The following is a 20,279-nucleotide window of genomic DNA, read 5'->3' as shown; positions in this document are numbered from 1 at the left end:
CGAGTCTGACCCAGCTGGACTGGGATTGGTTATTAAGTAAAAACAATTCACATGAGACCAACCAAAGATGCAGCTGTTGGTAAAACCATCTCCAGACCACACTCCACGGCCCTCAGAGAGTTATTGGTTACATTTCTTTCCTGAGGCCTCTCAGCTTCTCAGGAGAAAATCCCAGAGGATTTTCATAAAACATCACAGTGACACGAGGGGAGCAAGCACAGCCCCCAGAGAGCCTCACCATGCCCTGTCACTGCCCATGGCCCCAGACCTTCCCCCAGCACGGGCACAGGGCACTCCCTGCTGCAGAGTGCCCAGAGCCACCCTGTGCTGCTGCAGAGCCACCCCTTGGTGGCCCTGGCACTGCTGGGTCATGGTTGGACTCAGGGATCCACGGGATCTCCTCCATCCTGCAGGACTGACAGCTCTGGGGTTCCTGCTCTGCACCTTCTGGAGCTCCTGATGGTCACCCTGGCACAGCAGCACCAGCTCCCAGGGCAGGGCTGGGGCACAGGGCTCTGCCAAGGGCACGGAGCAGGGAGGGAGCAGCCCTGCAGCCCTTTCCCTCCCCTGTGAGTAAAATCCAGGATTTTACACCATGTTTGTAGCAAGAGAGCAGGAAGGGGTTTGTTTCCACGCAGCCTGGATGAGTCTCTGCTGCCTGGGCTTTGTGCCCCTCCTGCAGGAGGGCTCAGGGACAGAACCACAGAACCAGCTGGGACAGTAAACCCACCCAGTGCCACCCCTGCCATGGCAGGGACACCTCCCACTGTCCCAGGCTGCTCCAGCCCCAGTGTCCAGCCTGGCCTTGGGCACTGCCAGGGATCCAGGGGCAGCCCCAGCTGCTCTGGCAATCCCAGCCCAGCCAGGAATTCCCAATCCCCAATCTCCCATCTAAACCTACTCTCATTCCCTGAGACTGTAGTTCAGGATAAAGCCCTGATACAAGGTAGATGAGGAAACATTCCTGCCCTTTCCCAAATGTTCCTTTCTTCTCCTCACCGGCAGCAGGGGCTTTGAAGCCTTCTCCTGTGGGCTTTGCTGTCTGCTGCTCTGCTGAGCCCCGGGCAGAGAAAAGCTCTGCTGCTTTGCAGCGGGGTGCAGGGCTGGGGAGGGAGGGAGGGAAGGTTAAAAGCCTCTGACAATAGGCAAGGATTCCCAAATAATATCCTTCCACGCTTGGTTAGAGCCGCACTCCAGCCATGGAGTCATGGCTGTTGCACATAATGATGTAACTGTAATTGCTTCTCTCTACAAAGGTATTAAATTAAATTCACAAAATGTCAAGGTCCTTTGCATTTGAGTACAACTCAGCAGGGGTTTAGTGGCTATTACTTGCAGCCCTTTAAACGCTTTGAACGGGCTGATGTCAGTTATTTGTCCAGCTTGGGCTCTGAGGCTGCCAAGACAACAAAAACACCTCAGGGTGTGCCTGGCCTCCATCCCCTGGCATTAGGAGCCGGGAGGGGAGAGAGCCCCCCACCCTCCAGAGCTGATCCATGCCTCCCCCCTGTGTTCCCCCTGATGAAGGGCGCGGGCTGGCAGCAAATGCCAGCTCGGTGCCTCGGGAAGGTGTCCCTGAGAGTTCCCAGGATGATGGGAGGCACTCAGGGCTGCAGGGTCCCGGTGCAGCTCACCTGGACAGGGACAGGGTGGCTCAGACAGAGCCTGGCTGGGGGCTGGGGCTGCAGGGTGCTCAGACTGCTGGGAGGGTGTCACAGACATATTTATGAAAATCCTTTTGCCAGGATTTTCTTCTCCTGAGAAGCTGAGGAGCCTCAGGAATGAAATGTAACCAATGACTCTCTGCTGCTGTGGAATGCAACAGGTGCTGCCTTGGTTGGTCCATGGGAGGTGTTTCTAATTAATGACCAATCAAGGATGCAGCTGGCTCAGACTCTGCTCAGTCACAGCCTTTGTTATCCATTCCTTTCTGTTCCTGTCCAGCCTTCTGATGGATCCTTTCTCTCCATTCTTTTAGTGTAGTTTTAATATAGCATTTTTAATATAACATATATCACAATATAATAAATCAGCCTTCTGAGACACGGAGTCAAGATTCTCATCACTTCCCTCATCCTGCGACCCCTGCAAATCCAATATTTGGTGACCCTGAGTGACTGGAGACCACAGGAGGGGGTACCCCGAGACAGCCTGGGGGAGTCCCAGCTCGCGGGTTTGCTGAGATTTCATCGAGTTCAGCCACAGCTGAGATGTTGCTTTTCTGCCATTTCAGGTCGCTGCCAGCAGTGCAGCAGTTGAGGGATGTACAATTTGGAATAGACCACGCTCTTAAGCCCAGAATTATTAGAACTGGAAATAAATTGGGAAAAAACCTTTTCATGTGCAAACACTCCTGCAAAAGTGACAGATGGCTCCAGTGGCCCCAAAAGTGACAGATGGCTCCAGTGGCCCCAAAAGTGACAGATGGCTCCAGTGGCCCCAAAAGTGACAGATGGCTCCAGTGGCCCCGGGCACATCTGGGTGCTGATGGCAAAGGCTTCACCAGTGTTTTATTAGAGCTGAGCTTTTCCCAGGGATGTGGGACAGGAGCCAGGGAATGGCTCCCAGTGCCAGAGGGCAGGGATGGGTGGGAGATTGGGAATTGGGAATTCCTGGCTGGGCTGGGATTGCCAGAGCAGCTGGGGCTGCCCCTGGATCCCTGGCAGTGCCCAAGGCCAGGCTGGACACTGGGACACCCTGGGACAGTGGGAGGTGTCCCTGCCATGGCAGGGGTGGCACTGGGTGGGGTTTGAGGTCCATTTAACCCAAACCATCCTGGGATTTGATGTTTCTGTGGTAGCACAGCTGGGGTGGTGCCCCTTGCCCACGTCACGGGCAAAATTTTCACGGTCCCCAAAATCACCTCCCAGCATGCAAATCCCAGCTGCACCTCCAGGCATTCCCAGGATTCGTTCCTTTCCCTTCTGATTCCCAGGGCTCGTTCCCTTCATCTCCATCTCCATTTCCAAAGTTTCCCTGCCAGAAGTGGAGGAGTTTCCCATAAGAGCTTCCTGCTGCAGCGGGGGCAGCTGGGGGACAGCGGGGTCAGGGAAGAGCCTCCTTCCTGCTGCTTTGATCTCATTAAATGAAGATTTATAGAAAACACTGAGCTAATTAAGGAGATCAGGTATTGGATTATTAACAACCTGTGGTGCTCAAGGGCTTCACCTTTGGGAGGAGCCTCCCCTCCTCCTTCTGCCAGAGTTCACTGCACTGCGACTGCAGAGGGAGGCTTGGGACTTTATAATTGTTCATGTGCATATACATTCATATAAAATTTAAAACTATGCATATTTTCTATAGAACAGACAATTATATTTACTATATATTCACTATATATACTATATAATAAATATGTAGTAAATACACTATATTATATTTAATATTATACTTTATAAATTTACTATATTGTTATATATTTATTATATTTACTATTATATTATATTTGTAGATGTTTGTCAATATATTCCTATTTTATATTTATTATATAATATGGGAATATATTATGTTATGTTATGTTATGTTATAATATGTTGTATTATATTATATTATATTGTATTATATTAATGCTATATTATATTATATTATATTATATTATATTATATTATATTATATTATATTATATTATATTATTATGTTGTATTGTATTATGTTGTATTATGTTGTATTATATTATATTATTATATTATGTTGTATTGTATTATGTTGTATTATGTTGTATTATGTTGTATTATATTATATTATATTATATTATATTATATTATATTATATTATATTATATATGCTATAGTAAAACTATACTAAAGAAATGAGAAAAGGATACATCAGAAGGCTAGAAGAGAGAATGAATAATAAAAATTATTCATTAGTTGGACTCAGAGTCCGACACAGCTGATGGTGATTGGTCATTAAGTAAAAATAATTCACATGGAACCCATCAAAGATGCACCTGTTGATAAACCATCTCCAGACCACATTCCAAAGCAATCAGATAATTATTCTTTACATTTCTTTTCTGAAGCTTCTCAGCTTCTCAGAAGAAAAATCCTGGCAAAGGGATTTTTCATGAAATATCACGGTGACATGTGGTCTCACTGCTCAGCTGGAAAGTGAGTTCTCCTTTTCTTTTTTTTTTTTTTTTATTTCCCATCTTATTAAAAAATAATGGATCTGGATCCAGCATCTCCCAGTACCAGCACTTTTCACTCATGGGGCAGCAGGGGCAGCATCTCCTTCCCAGCCCTCCGAGGTTGCCCTTGATGGTGCTGCAGGTCCCGTCCAACCTAAACCCTCCCGATTCTCTCAGCGTGGCACAGACAGGCACCGCCGCCCCTGCCCGGCTCTGCCTCCAGGGAATCCTCTGCTGCTGCTGGAAGGTGGCAGAGCAGGGCCAGGAGAGCCCCCGGAGCAGAGAGGGAACCCGGAGAGGGCACACGGGAGCTGCTGCAAGGGATCCCGGAATGCTCAGGTTGGAAGGGACCTTCTAGACCTCGAAGGGACGTGAAGGGTTACTTGGTCCCACTCTCTTTGCATTTCAACATTTCAGCAGCCCCATTTCACCTGAGCTTTTTCTAATACATTATTTGATGGGTTTATTTCTATTCAGTCTTTTCACCGGCTTAAAAATTCCTCGCTCCCGTGCCAAGACCTTGAGAGATCATTACCTTTGACTCAGAAAACCTTTCCAAAACCCTTTTCTTGGCACAGGATACAAAAGATCTCGTGGAGCTCTGCAACAAGGCAGGGGCTGGCCTTTGAAGCACCTGGCTATTTCTGCTCAACACAAAGTTCAACTCGAGCAACTCCAGGAAGCCTTTTTAAGAGGTTTACAAAGAAATGTGAATTTCCTGAAGTGTGCTAGGAAATGTGAGCCCCTGCCCAGCCTGAGGGGGAAGAGCTGTGGCTCTTCAAATCCTGCTGCTCTGGGACTGAGGGTCAGAGCTGTTCCCCCTTCACAGCCTCACACTCTGCCTGTGCAGGGCTTGAAGTGATTTCTGAAAAGGCAAAGTCCTAGAGCACAGGTCACCTGTGCCAGGGCCTCCCCACCTTCACAGGAACAATTCCCAATTCCCAGTCTCCCACCCATCCCTGCCCTCTGGCACTGGGAGCCATTCCCTGGCTCTTGTCCCTCCATCCCTTGTCCCCAGTCCCCATCAGCACCTCCCACACTGGGAGCAGACCTGGGGGCTTTTTAAGGAATATCTGAGAATATTTTAAGGAATTTTTGAGGATATTTTAGGGAATATCTGAGTGCTTTGGGTGCTGCAGGTTTGTCTGGAGCAGAGCTGGGTGGGCTCTGTCCACATGGGCCCCTCGGGATTTCCCAGATGGAATTTTGGTGGCTCCAGTCCTGGGCTGAAGCTCAGCAGGCACAGATGGAGGGGGAATTTCCTTCCTTCCTTCCTTCCTTCCTTCCTTCCTTCCTTCCTTCCTTCCTTCCTTCCTTCCTTCCTTCCTTCCTTCCTTCCTTCCTTCCTTCCTCCCTCCCTCCCTCCCTCCCTAAAATATTCATCTCCCATTGAATGCTCTCTTCATAAAAGTTGCTGGTTTTTTAGCTTTGACAAAAACCTCATCAGGCTGTGATTTCAGATATTTTTCTGCCCCATTTGCTCTTTGCAGTGGTGCTCCAATACAGAAAGTTCTTTATTTGGGAAGACAAAGGCACTGATGCACTTAACTCCCTTGACGTGAAAGGAGGAAATGCACAAAGTCCTGGAGAAAATGAATCATACCCGTCATTAATTAACTCACATCAAAATAACAGTGGTTAGTGAATAACAGTGGGGACTTGCAGCCCCACCATGGCTCAGGCCGTGCAGGTGAGGGTTCCTGGCATGGGGCTGGAGGTGGCACCACCCGCCCCTGGTTCCCTGTCCCCCTGCAGGGCTGGGAGCATCCCCATCGCTCTGCACTCCTGAAAGGCGCCTGTGCTCCGCTGGGCTGGGCTCTGCCTGCAGGAACTCACAGAGCCAGAGCACACAGCCTCGAGCTGCGCCAAGGGAAATTCAGGTTTATTAGGAACAGGTTTTTCCAGGAAGGGTGATAAAGCTCTGGAATGTTCTGCCCGGGGAGGTGGTGCAGTCACCATCCCTGGGGGTGTTTAACACAGCCTGGATGTGGCACTGGGTGCCAGGGCTGAGCCCAGCTGCTGGGGCTGGGTTGTGTCGCTGTCATATTTTCTGGAAAAATCCTCTTTGCCCAGGATTTTCTCCTTGGAAGCTGAGAAGCCTCAGAGAAAAAGGAAAACAATAATTATCTGATTACTTCTCTTGTGTTTTGCTGCTTTGGAGTGTGATTTGGAGGTTGTTTTAGCCAACATGTGAATTGTTTTAACTTCATGGCCAATCAGTGTCAGCTGTGTCAGGGCTCTGAGGAGTCACCAGTTTTTATTATTCATTCTTGTTAAACCTTCTGTCTGTATCCATTCTCTATTTTTTAGTATAAAATAGAGGGGAATTTGAAACACCCTAATTTAATATATGCATATATGTTTTATATATATATATATATATATATATATATATATATATATATATATATACATATATATATATATATACACAAACACACACACATATATATATATATATATATATATATATATATATATATATATAAAATTATATATCCTCTGGCCCTGCATAGAGAAACATTCCCTTCAGTGAAAATCTCTGAAATCTATGTGGGTTTTCTGGGGTTTTTTTGTTTTGTTTTGGTTTTGGTTTTGGTTTTGGTTTTTTGGTTTTGGTTTTGTTTTGGTTTGGTTTGGTTTTTTTTTTTTGGTTTTCTGTTTTGTTTTTGGGTTTTTTTGTTGTTTGTTTTTTTGTAATTTTGTAATTTTGTAATTTTGCAATTTTGCAATTTTTAAATTATAGAGTGATAAAAGGACACAAACCTGCCCTGCCCCACTGTCCCCTTTTCCTGTATCCTACAGCCAAGCCCTCAGTCTCAAATCCCATCATTCCCCCAGGCTGGTGCTTTGCAAGCTTCCCTCAGAACAGCAAATTTCCATTGGCTTTGCCAGAAGTGAGATGTAAAAACCTGATGCAAGAGAAAAACAAAGATAACGGACACCCTGGGCTGGTTGGCAGTGAGAGTCCCATCATGAAATAATCCCATAGGAAACATCCCAAATTTCCTTCATAAAAGGCTGAAAATTTCCTTCTCCAGTTAGCAAAAAAACCCCACCACAAACAAGACAGGATTCTATATTCTTGATTTTGCTGGCAGCCTAAAAACAAAAACCCAAAGGTGGATTAAATGTACCTACCCCAAGGAACAGGGATTTTATTTTAAGCCTCTCTACACACTCAAGCAGAAAAAAAAAAAAAGTCTCTTTCCTTTCCAGATAATTCCTAATTAATAAAGTTATATTTATTACATGCAATTAAAAATATAACCTTGGGGCACGAGCAACAATAGAGATATTGAGGCTGAGAGTTACTTATCAAAATTATTTTCATTGCTATTTTTCCCAAGCACTCTGTGGATAAAAATTCATTTCTGGAAGCCACTGTATCCCGTTTCATTAAAATAGTGTTTTCTAATTAAATTAATTTAACAAAGGCAAGAAAGGATGTTGGGATGCTCCACATCTGAGAATAAAGCTAATTGAAGCCAATCAGCTCCTCTGCAATGCAAGAGCGCTGATCTAATCTCGTTAAAAAAGGAATAGGCACTACTTCATTATTTTATTTACAGTAGCATTACCGAGACAGTTGCGTGGCTGGCACTCCCCAAGGACTTGGTCCCAGACCCCAAAGTTCCCCTCAGTGCCCCAAAGTCCCTGGGGCACTGGTGTTACTTTGGGGTCTGGGACACTGAGGGGATTGTGGAGTCTGAGACACTGGGGTTACCTTGGGGTCCTGGGCACTGAGGGGACTTTGGGGCACTGAGGGGATTTTGGGGCACTGAGGGGACTTTGGGATCTGGGACATGGAGGGGACTTTGGGGCACTGAGGGGACTTTGGGGTACTGAGGGGGTTTTTGGGCACTGAGGGCATTTTGGGGTCTGGGACACTGAGGGGACTTTGGGATCTGGACATGGAGGGGACTTTGGGATCTGGGGCACTGAGGGGATTTTGGAGCACTGAGGGGACACTGGGACACTGAGGGGACTTTGGGGTCTGGGACACTGGGGTTACCTTGGGGTCTGGGGCACTGAGGTTACTTTGGGATCTTGGGCACTGAGGAGATTGTGGAGCACTGAGGGGATTTTGAGGGTCTGGAACACTGAGGGGACTTTGGGGCACTGATGGGGACATTGGGGTCTGGGGCACTGAGGGGGTTTTGGGGCACTGAGGGCATTTTGGGATCTGGGACATGGAGGGAACTTTGGGGTCTGGGGCACTGGGGTTACTTTGGGATCTGGGGCACTGAGGGCATTTTGGGGCACTGAGGGGAACTTTTGGATCTGGGGCACTGAGGAAGACTCTGGGGCACTGAGAGGACTTTGGGGTCCCTGTACTGTTCCATCAGTAAAAGGGACCCAAAGCAGTGACCTCCAGCCCAGGTCATTAAACATTTCAATTAACCACGAGTGATTAAACATCTCCGTTAACCCAGGTTATCCCACATTTTAATTAACCCCAGGTTATCCCATGTTTCAGTTAACCCCAGGCTATCCCACGTCTCAGTTAACCCCAGGCTATCCCATGTCTCAGTTAACCCAGGTTATCCCATGTTTCAGTTAACCCCAGGCTATCCCACATCTCAGTTAACCCAGGTTATCCCATGTTTCAGTTAACCCCAGGCTATCCCACATCTCAGGGGCCTGGGAAGAAGCAAACCCCACAGGGTTTGGGGCCAGCAGGTGGCAAAGGACAGGGGGGCCGTGGGGAGCTCAGCCCCCAGCTGGGCACACGGAGAGCACTGATCTGCAGGCCAGGGTCATTACAGAAGCTAATTAACCAGCCCCAGTGCAAGGGGCAGGGGCCGAGGGCACTCCTGGAGCAGGGGGGAAGTTCAGGGGGTACCTGGCGCCGAGTGTGACCCCGTGTCCATGGCAGGGCAGCAGCAACCCCGGGATCCAACCCAGTGGTGCCAGCCCTGGGAGCGTGGGGAGAGAGAAGAGGAGATTTGGGAGGAAATCCCAAAATCCCAGAATGGTTTGGGATGGAAGGGAATTTAACAAGCATCTCATCCCAGCCCTGCCATGGCAGGGACACCTCCCACTGTCCCAGGGTGTCCCAGCCCCAGTGTCCAGCCTGGCCTTGGGCACTGCCAGGGATCCAGGGGCAGCCCCAGCTGCTCTGGGCACCCTGCCCCTGTCAGTGCTGCAGGATTCGGGGGCTCTGTGGGGCTGGGGAGTCACAGGGGACACCCATGTGCTGGGGAGGGTCCCCAGGGCCATGGGGTCACACAGGGGACTCAGCCAACAGGAGCTAGATGGGATTTTTCTCACACTGAAACAAATAGGAAGTTTTACAGAGGAGAGCATTCAGTGGGAGATGAATATTGTGGCATCGTTAGGAAGAAACTCAGCCTGAGGACAGGAACGGGGCTTGCTGTGAGAGGAAAAGAAGAAAACTCCTTTCTTCCCTTTTATTTTTAATACATTTGTCACCCCAAACCCCACGAGAGCCATTGTCGACGGCAATCCAAAATCAAAACTGGACTTTTTGTCTTAAAAGCCATTCTCTCATTAAAACAGGAATTAATTCAGGGAGGTTTATGGCTGGGCTCAAGCTGAAGCTCCTTCTGGCTCCATTATTGACTGATGTGCTGCATGGGGAGCCGCAGGACTGAGGGGCTGAACTCCGTGCAATAAATATTGAAGGCTATTTAAATGGAAAAGGGAATCACAATTTCACTGCTTTGTGTTATATAAGCAAGGTCTGAAATGAAATTACTGCTTCTGGAGATGAAAGAAGTTAAAATCTGCTCGTGTTTTTTACCCTTAGGTTTAAAAGGCAAATAAATATGTAAACAAATAAATCAAGAATATTAAATCTCATCTAATCGTCTTTAACCACAAAATCTACAAAGATGCTTCTTATTCTGCAGCTGAAGGAGTTGGGAACACGAATCTTTCCCATGGAAAGCTTTTCTTCTCAGATAACGGTCAGAACCTGAATTAAATTAGTGCCAACAAAGCCAACTTTCTTTTTAAAATCTGGATTGTGAACTATCATGTCCTAAATGTCTCTTAGCGCGATACCAAACCCTAATTTCCCCATTTTCTGCAAAAGTCCTCCCTGGAAAGTGACAAAATGTGAGCGTGGCTGTGGCCATGGTTCTGGGCACTTGGTACCAGCACGGGAAGGAATTCCAGCCCTTTCTGTCACCGTCATATTGTCTGGAAAAATCCTCTTTGCCCAGGGTTCTTCTCCTGGGAAGCTGAGAAGCCTCAGAGAAAAAGGAAAACAATGATTATCTGATTGCTTCTCCTGTGTTTTGCTGCTTTGGAATGTGTTTGGAGATTGTTTATCCAACAGGTGAATTGTTTTAACTTAATGGCCAATCACAGCCAGCTGTGTCGAGGCTCTGAGCAGTCACCAGTTTTTATTATTCCTTCTTGTTAAGCCTTCTGTCTGTATCTTTTTTCCTCCTTCTTTACTATAGTTTTAGCACAGCATTATATAATATAATATAATATAATATAATATAATATAATATAATATAATATAATATAATATAATATAATATAATATAATATAATATAATATAATATAATATAATATAATATAATATAATATAATATAATAATAAATCAACCTTCTGAGAACACGGAGTCAGATTCTCAATTCCTCCTCTGTCCTGGGGACCCTCACCAATGCCACACCTTTCTGTCCCTCCTCAGCCTCTGCCGGCAGGGCTGGAGGCCAAGCACGGATTCACCTGTCAGGAAAGGCAGCCTGACCTTCCCCCCTCCTGGTTCCACTGCTGCCACATTTCTTCTGACAGAGAAAAGCAAGGCGCAATTCTTCCCAAGAACATTTCTGGAGTTCACGTTGGCTGAACCTCAGAGAAAGGAAAAACAATTCTCATCTCATTTGCTGTGCCTGTGTTTGTGCCACAGCAGAATGCAACGTGGGGATTGTTCACCCACAGTGATGGGGTTTGTGTGTGTGTGTGTGTGTGTGTGTGTGTGTGTGTGTGTGTCAGGACTGTCGGGACTGTCGGGACAGCCACGAGATTCTGTGCAGTGTGAGCAGAGTTGGGTGCTGGGCAGGTTCAGTTCAGATGTAATGTAATATAATGTAATATAATGTAGATATATTATGTATATCATATTATATTACATTATATCATATTATATTATATTACATTATATAATATTATATTATATTACATTATATTATATTATATTACATATTATAAATAATTATAAATTATATAATATAATGTATTTATAATATAAATACAATATATTATATTTATAGTATAATAAAGTAATTAATTAGCCTTCTGATATCAATGGAGTCCTCCTCATCACTCCTCCTTCATCGGGGCATTCCCTGCAGACACTACATTCCTCCCCCCGGGATGGGTTTTAGGAGGGCTGGGCAAGCACAGCACTTAGGCTGAGACTAAAGCAGCCCCTTCCATCACTCCGTGCTGTTGTGTCCCCTGTGCAGGGCTGCCCGTGCAAATCCTGATATCAATATTCCTGGGGGCCTCTCCTTCCCCCTGAGCCCCGAGGAGGGGAAGGGAGGTGATTAACGCCGGGCTAATTGTGCACAGAGCGGCTGCAGCTCTGCCAGTCCCTCTGTCCCTCCTGGGCAGGACCTGTGTCTGTGAAATGTTATAGAGGCATAAGGAGATGATTGGCCTCTCACAAAAACCAGCCCCAAAATCGGCCACTGCAGCTGTTCCCTCCTCCTCAGCGCCAGAAGCTCTCCTGAACTCATTCTCCCTTTGTGTTCTGCTCCCAAACCCCTTCACAGCCTCCAGCATCCCTGGATTTGCTGCTCCAGCCTCCTCCGGGTTCTGTGCTCCTCTCCCCATCCACGCCAGAACCCTGAGAGCCTGAGGAGCTGCTCTGCTGGGAGGTGTCCTGCTCATGGCAGGGCTTGGAGTGAGATGGGATTTCAGGTTGCTTCCAGCCTGTGATTCCATGAAAACCTCACCCATTCTGTCCTGAGTGCATCCCGCTGGAGATGGATCTCACTGCTGTCTCCTTGCTTTGCAGGAACCAAACACATTCCCGCTGTTTGAGGCTGTTCCTCCCTTACACTTCCCAAAGTCCCAGCTCTGGTTTGTACATTCAGATGTTCCCCTCGACAAGCCCGCGAAGGCAAGGGATGTAAAAGGCTGGTCCCTTTAAACAAGCAGGAATCCAGGAATTCATGGCATGCTCACCCAGCCAAAAAGTCTGTGTGAAAATCCCAGACACACCTGTCCCAAAATCCCAGAAACACCTGTCCCAAAATCCCAGACACCCCTGTCCCAAAACCCCAGGCACACCCATCCCAAAATCCCAGAGACCCCCATCCCAAAATCCCAGACACCCCCATCCCAAAATCCCAGACATGCCTGTCCCGAAATCCCAGGCACACCCATCCAAAAATCCCAGACACACCCATCCAAAAATCCCAAACACACCCCATCCCAAAATCACAGACACCCCCATCCCAAAATCACAGACATCCCTGTGCCAAAATCCCAGACACCCCCGTCCCAAAACCCCAGACACCCCCATCCCAAAATGCCAGACACCCCCATCCCAAAATGCCAGGCATCCCTGTCCCAAAATCCCGCCCGTCGCCCTGTGGAAGAGCATTCCCAGGGCAGGGGGTGCCCATCCCTGGCAGGGGGTGCCCATCCCTGGCAGGGGCAGTGCCCATCCCTGGCAGAGCCCCAAGGAGCAGCCCAGGCTGTCCGGGCTGGCTCTTGCAGACAGAGCTGTGGCCCCAAATGACTCTGGTGTTCCTCACCCAGACCCTGCCTGCTCCTGGGAACTTCTCTAAAGCTGCTTTGCCCAAGCTGCAGCCCTTGGCAAAGCCCCCTGTCCCTCTGGAAAATCCCACAGCCCCCAGTTACCCTTGGAACCCTTTACCCCTTCCATTTCTCGAGCTTGGGCTCCAGTGGGGGTGAACAAACACTGCTGGAGTGTTTGGGAACAGCCAGGGATTATTTCCCAGCAGAGTTTCCCCGTGCCTTGGCTCAAGCTCTGCTGCATTTGCTGTTCAAACACTTGGTTTCTGTGCAGAGAATCCTCCTCTTAATTTACTCTCTGCTCAGGCTGCACCACTCCACATCCAGGCAATTCCTGCTCCTGCTTTTTCCTCCCCGAGCGGCAAATTTCTCAGGGAAAGTGAATGAAATGTCCCAGGCACTGTTGCTCCCCATCCAGCAGCATCTCCTGCTCCAGGCTCCCAGGAAGCCACCCTCACCCGAGTGCTCACTCCCTCAGCTCTGCTCTGGAATTCTGGCATTGCCCCCATTCCAATTTTGTACTTTATGGCATTGTCTCATTCCCTGGCTTTTCCATCCTCCCAGGAGGTGCTGAAGCTGCTGGGATGGACATCAGAGCTGAACAGCCTGCATGGGCTGGGGAGGGGAAGCTCTTCCCGCCCTATAAATCCCAGATATTGGTAGTAAACCCTTCCCTCTCTGGGCATTAAACCTCTCCAGCTGCCCAGTGAATTCCAAATCAGAAAGTTATGAATACAGAAATGAGGTTTCAATGAGTGTCAAATATGATTCCCATAAACCCTGATCACTGGGCCACTGTATTTTGGAAAAAAAAAAGAAAAAAAAGAAAAAAAAAGATCAATTCACTTTTCTGAAACTTCTTTGACCTTCAGCCACACACTGTGAGATATAAAACTGGAATTTCACTTCTGCCTTGAAAGAACCACATAAAATTATTAAGCTCTATGAAAATCTTGTCTTCTTTGGCAATCAGCAGGACAAAATAGAGATTCAAATAGAAAAATAGACAATTACATACTACAGGCAATTTTCACACAGTATTTACGCAGCACAAAGTTCATAAAATCATGTAGCAAGTGTTTTGTTGTCATGCTGAGCTCCAGGTGATGGAGATAAAACAATTCAAGCAGCAGCTCTGCACTCTGGCATAAATTAGTTAAAATAATTTGCCTCCATGAGCTACAAAACATGAGCATTGAATAGAAAACTCTATTAAAAATTTATATAGCATTTCCTGGCTGAGCTTTACATGAGTTATAATCTTATCAGGAGATCCTTCCCAATAAGGGCGCGATGCAAACGCGGGGCTGACTCATCTGGCACGTGGGGGAGCGAGAGCAGCTCTGGGTGACTGTTGCAGTGCTCAGGAGCTGCTGCTTCCCCTCACGAAGGGAAAAATGCAGGCTCTGGAGTGAGGATGTGATTTCCAGGGCCGGGGCTGTAGGTGGACTTCCACTGAAATATTCATGGTTTCCGTGTTAGCAGCTCCAATTAATTGCCATCCATAATTAATGTGCCCCGCGGAAAGCAGCTGTGTCATAAACGCGGGATGTACTGGGCGTGCCCCCTTGGTTTGTAGGGTAGGCTTGGTTTGTCTGGCAGGCAGGAGGCCAGAAACAGCGTTCCTAGAGATTGTTCCTGCAGAACAATCCCTGCTCAGCCCGCTGGCCCTGCCCTGCCGCCCCGGCCAGGCTCCCGAATCCTACAGCCAGCCCGGCCCCCCTCCCTCCCGAATTCCAGCCCTGGCACTCCGGGCCTGCTCCCACGGCTCAGGCAGGGATCCTGTCAGACACAGGGAGTGTGGAGATGTGGATCCCACAGCTGGATCCCACTGTTGGATCCCACTGCTGGTTCCCACAGCCAGATCCCACAGCCAGGGCAGCCAGATCCCACTGCTGGATCCCACAGCTGTGACAGACAAATCCCACAGCTCGATCCCATAACTGGATCCCACAGTTGGGACAGCCAGATCCCACAGCTGGATCCCACAGATGGATCCCACAGCTAGGACAGCTGGATCCCACAGCTGGATCCTATAGCTGGATCCCACGGCTGGGACAGCCAGATCCCACAGCCGGATCCCACAGCTGGGTCCCACAGCTGGGACAGCCAAACCAACAGCTAGATGCCACAGCTGGGCCCCACAGATGGATCCCACAGCTGGGGCAGATGGATCCCACAGCCAGATGCCACAGCTGGATTCCACAGCTGGGACAGCGAAACCCAACAGCTAGATCCCACACTCAGCTGGATCCCACAGCCAGGGCAGCCAGATCCCACAGCGGGACCCCACAAATGGATCCCACAGGTGGATCCCACAGCCAGATCCCACAGATCCAGCAGTTTTGTACCTGCTCCTGCCCTGACCCTGCAGACAGCACAGGGCTGACACAACTCCAGGCAGGCATTTCAGAAACAGTCATTAATTTAAAACCCCTGCTTGTGTCCAAAAATTACAAATGAGAAGTTCTACAAGATTTTACGCTTTTTATATTTGACCAGGGTTGGAAAGCAGCAGGGAAGAGGATACAGGCTGGTCAGTGCTGGGTTAGTGGCTGGATTTGATGGTCTTAGCCTAAATGACTCCATGATTCCACCATTCTGTGGCTCATCAGCTGCCCAGGTGGCCAGGGGACAAGGACAGGTCGCCTGTGTGTCCAAGGACAGCCCAGCACCACTTGAGGGGCGGCTGCAAAGCCAAATTCTCCTTGGCTGCGCTGGGAGGCTCTAGCCAAGATTTTGGGGTGGGCACCTGAGGAAGGGGCACCCAGCGGTGGGGCCACCCCCATCCCTGGGGACTTCCACACTCGCCCAGCCAAAGCCACAGCTGGCCTGCTCGGGTGAAGGTGGCATTTTCGTGGGGTGACCCCCAGCTGTCCCTTCCATTCTGTACTTCTGTCACTCCTGTCCCTGCTGCTCCTTCCAGACACGGAGGTTTCCAAGTGATCCTGTCCTACAGAAGTTTTATTCCACCACGCTGAGCTTTATTTGCCTTCAGGGCGAGAGCTGCAGCTCTGCCTGCTGTAAATAACTCCCAGCATCTGCAAATGCCCCAGCTCATTAACCACCCCCTTCCCCGATAATTAGCAACACAGGCAGCCGCGGTCCCGGGGTGGGCATCTCCGGCCGGCCCCGATAACCTGTGCCACAGCTGAATGGGCATCTATTCCCTCTCAGTGTCCCAGGAGCACCCCAATAACCTGTGCCACAGCTGAATGGGCATTTATTCCCTCTCAATGTCCCAGGAGTGCCCCGATAACCTGTGCCACGGCTGAATGGGCATTTATTCCCCCTCAGTGTCCTGGGACCACCCCGATAACCTGTGCCAACCTGTGCCACAGCTGAATGGGCATCTACTCCCTTAGCCAGCCCTGATAACCTGTGCCACAGCTGAATGGGCATTTATTCCCTCTCAGTGTCCCGGGAGTGCCCCGATAACCTGTGCCACAGCTGAATGGGCATTTATTCCCTCTCAGTGTCCTGGGAGTGCCCCGATAACCTGTGCCAACCTGTGCCACAGCTGAACGGGCATTTATTCCCCCTCAGTGTCCCGGGACCACCCCGACAACCTGTGCCACAGCTGAATGGGCATTTATTCCCTCTCAGTGTCCCGGGAGCACCGGGGACAGGCTGGGAGGTGTCACAGGGAGCCGGGAGGTGTCACAGGGAGCTGGCAGGTGTCACAGGGAGCTCTCTGAGCCTGCCCGCTCCAGGGAGGACCTGCTGGGATTCCACGTGGGAAAAGGGCTCCACACAGCAGCCGTGGCTCTGCCTGGGCTCCTGGGGGAGGCTGTGAAAATCCCTGCTGCTGATGGCTCTGCTGGGCTCGTCCCCCACACCTCAGGAGCTTTTGGGATGTTTTCCTTACTCCTCTCCTTGTGCTGTGTGCCACTGACTGGGAAAGGAGTTAAAAATAAAGCAGGGTTATTAAGCAGGAGGAAAACACTCATTTAAGTGCTATTTATACGCCTGTGGAGACTGTTCCTGGAAATGCTTCACCAGCTACAACTCCAGCTGGTCACCCAGGGAGGGAGGAACTCAGCAGCTCCTGAATGTTATTTACACATGGCCACAGCCCTGGTGCCATTGGGGATCCCCTTTCTGCTCTCAGGGGAAGAAACGGAGGAAACACAATCCAGGATCCCACATGGGCTCCTTGCCAGACCCAGGGCAATTGTGGAGGCCAAGCTCCTCAGAATCCCAGGATCCCTGGGGCTCCTCCCAGCCCAGGGAGTCCCAGCTGTGCCCAGTGCCCACCCTGTCCCCAGCCCAGAGCTCTGAGTGCCACCTCCAGGGGACACCTGCAGGGATGGGCACTGCAACCCTCCCTGGGCAGTGCCAAGGCCTGAGCCCCCTTTCCATGCGGAAATTCCTGCTGTGCCCACCCTGAGCTGCCCTGGCCCAGCCTGAGGCCGTTCCCTCTGCTCCTGTCCCTGTTCCCTGGAGCAGAGCCCGACCCCCCCGGCTGTGCCCTCCTGGCAGGAGCTGTGCAGAGCCAGAATCAGAATTGATGAGGTTGGAAAAGACCTCCAAGATCATCGAGTCCAATCACCAGCCCAGCACCATGTTCAGCACTAAGCCACATCCTCAAGTGCCACATCCATGTGGATTTTGAACTCTTCCAGGGATGGCAGCCCTGCCCGTCTTGGATGTCTGTACCTCTGCCCTGGACAGTTTGAGACAACTCTTTCAGTGAAGAAAATTTTCCTTCTATCTAATGTAAACCTCGAAGGCCGCTAACCCCACCATGAGGAGGATGTCCACCTTGCCACAGCAAGGCAGAGAGGACCCCCCAAGCACAGCCACATGCACTGCCACTGCAGCAGTGGGACCCAGTGGGGCAACTCAGGTTATTCAGAACTTTAGAATTCCAGACTGGTTTGGGTTGGGAGAGACCTTAGAGCCCATCTCATCCACCCCTGCCATGGCAGGGACACCTCCCACTGTCCCAGGCTGCTCCAAGTCCTGTCCAGCCTGGCCTTGGGCACTGCCAGGGATCCAGGGCCGCCCCGGCTGCTCTGGCAATGAAGGTTTAGGATAGTTAGGAAGATTCCCCGCGGTTATGGAGGATCAGCACCACGGAGAGCAGCATCTTCCCTACAGCCAGGTTCAACCTCCCCGAAAGCTGTGGAGCGCCTCAAGCCGTCCCTGCCTCTTCCTGGGACAGTGCAGGGAGCAGTGCCAGCCCCTGCCTGCCACCAGCACAGGGTAAGGGTGACAGAGCGGGGACAGGGCAGCAATGGAGCAGGGAGCAGGAGCACCGGCAGGGGCTGGGCAGTGACCAGAGCCCCAGGGTGGGCTGGAACAGGGACAAGGCCACTCAGCAGCCAGGATCAGAGTGCCAAATAAATCACTGGCAGTTAATCCTGGGAGCAGCTTCCATCCCAAAGCTTGTTTGTATCCATCATGGTCTCCTTATCAGAGGGAAAAGCAAGCTCACAAAAACACATCCCAATTAAGTGCTTGGAGCTCAATGAGGCTTCAGCTCCCATTTCAGTTCTGCTGCACTCTCAGAGTGCCACGGAAACCTTTTGAAGTAGTCAATGATTATTTTAACAATTCAACTTATTTTCAAATGATTTACCCAGGAAAATAGCAATTTCTAACTTCCTTGGATTCATTGAACCAAAGTGTTCTAATCTGTCATATAATTAAAGTACTCATTAAGACTTTTCCTGGCTGGAAGAATCAAATCTCAGAGGCACCTGACCTTTGGGCATTTCAGCCTTTCACACTCCACTTACCCAGTTGTCTTAAAATTGCCTATTAGTGACTGCCTGGCTTTATGGGCTTTCCGAAGAGTATTTGGAGGGGAAGATGTAATACTAAATAAATCTATTACTAATAGCTCCACTTCTTTTTAATTCCAGAGTCCTGACAGAGAATGCAGCCCTCGGTCCCTGTAGGTGTGCTTTGCTTTCTTAATTAATTCCTCCCTGGGAAAGACTGACAGAGGCACCACTTGCTTTTGGTTTTCAAAAAAAGGTTGAGATCAAGGGAGCCTGAGGGAAGATCAGGAGATCCTTCCAAACCATTACCACCAAAATCTGCTGAGCAGACAGAAATGTGCACCTCCAAAATATGACAAATGGAGTTTACGGATATCTGAGTCTGTGACCTTTGGGTTTGCTTTATCCAGTGAAAGAGTCTATCCCACAGGGACACACCAAAAATGGGGAAAACCCTCCCAGCCTCTGCCAGACACTGCAAAGTCTTCATGGACAAGAGCAGCGTGAATAGTGATGGGGTAGGCAAGGACAGGAGGAGCCAAGCTGCAGGAATTGCAGTAAAATTAAAGAAAGGTCAGCTCCAGGACTGGCTGGACACAGCAGGGAATGAGCATGCCAACATCCAAGCTGCTCTTCCCATGGGATTTATATCTGCCGTATTAGTTTATATTTTAAAATAGTTCTAATTTTGGCTTTTTCTTCATCAGGGGACAGGAGCCAGGGAATGGCTCCCAGTGCCAGAGGGCAGGGATGGATGGGAGATTGGGAATTGGGAATTCCTGGCTGGGCTGGGATTGCCAGAGCAGCTGGGGCTGCCCCTGGATCCCTGGCAGTGCCCAAGGCCAGGCTGGACACTGGGACACCCTGGGACAGTGGGAGGTGTCCCTGCCATGGCAGGGGTGGCTCTGGGTGGGTTCTGAGTTCCCTCCCAACCCAAACTTGGCTGAAATTTTGGGATTGCCCACACCGGACTTCAGCAGGAGAGGCAGGAGCAGAGGAATCAGTGGGAGCTGAGCTCCCATCCCACTGCCCACGTGTCATGATCCACTAGTGCTAGCAGGGGTCGTGATGGTTCTGGTGTGGTCTCAGAGTGCAAAAACAACACAGAGGGGATGTCAGCATTAATCAAAACAAATGCACCTTTTACTAAATGACCACAGCAAAAGTGATAGAGGGAGAAAGGGATAGAAAAAGACAGAGAGAGGGGGGATATAGCCACCAAACGTAGAGATGAAGCCCTTTGCAGTCTGGCTGAGGATCTGCCTGTTACATCGGGGAGATCTCGAAATCTCTGGTTAACTCGGCGGTTTTTATTATGATAACTCTACTGAAAATTGTGAGGGGGAAACAGATACCATAAAGAATGGATGTAACAGGTAGTCCATGTTCTCAGCAGTGGGCGAGAGCCGTTGTCTTCTTGGTCCAATGGCCACACCTGCAACAAACATCTCGCCCTGGTCAGGTCAGCTCCCCACACACCTCCCCCAGGTCAGGGGTTTCAGCCTCAGTCCTTGGGAGGAGAGAGCTCCTCCACACAGGGGTCTTGTGTCTCAGTCCCTGAGGGAGAGCTCCTCCATACAGGGGTCTCATGTCTCAGTCCTTGGGAGAGCTCCTCCATACAGGGGTCTCATGTCTCAGTCCCTGGGAGGGGAGAGCTCCTCCACACAGGGG

This window comes from Motacilla alba, chromosome 5, assembly GCF_015832195.1.
Source record: "Motacilla alba alba isolate MOTALB_02 chromosome 5, Motacilla_alba_V1.0_pri, whole genome shotgun sequence".
Taxonomy (NCBI): Eukaryota; Metazoa; Chordata; class Aves; order Passeriformes; family Motacillidae; genus Motacilla; species Motacilla alba.
The sequence above is the reverse complement of the archived record's forward strand: the minus strand, read 5'-3'. Positions refer to the sequence as shown.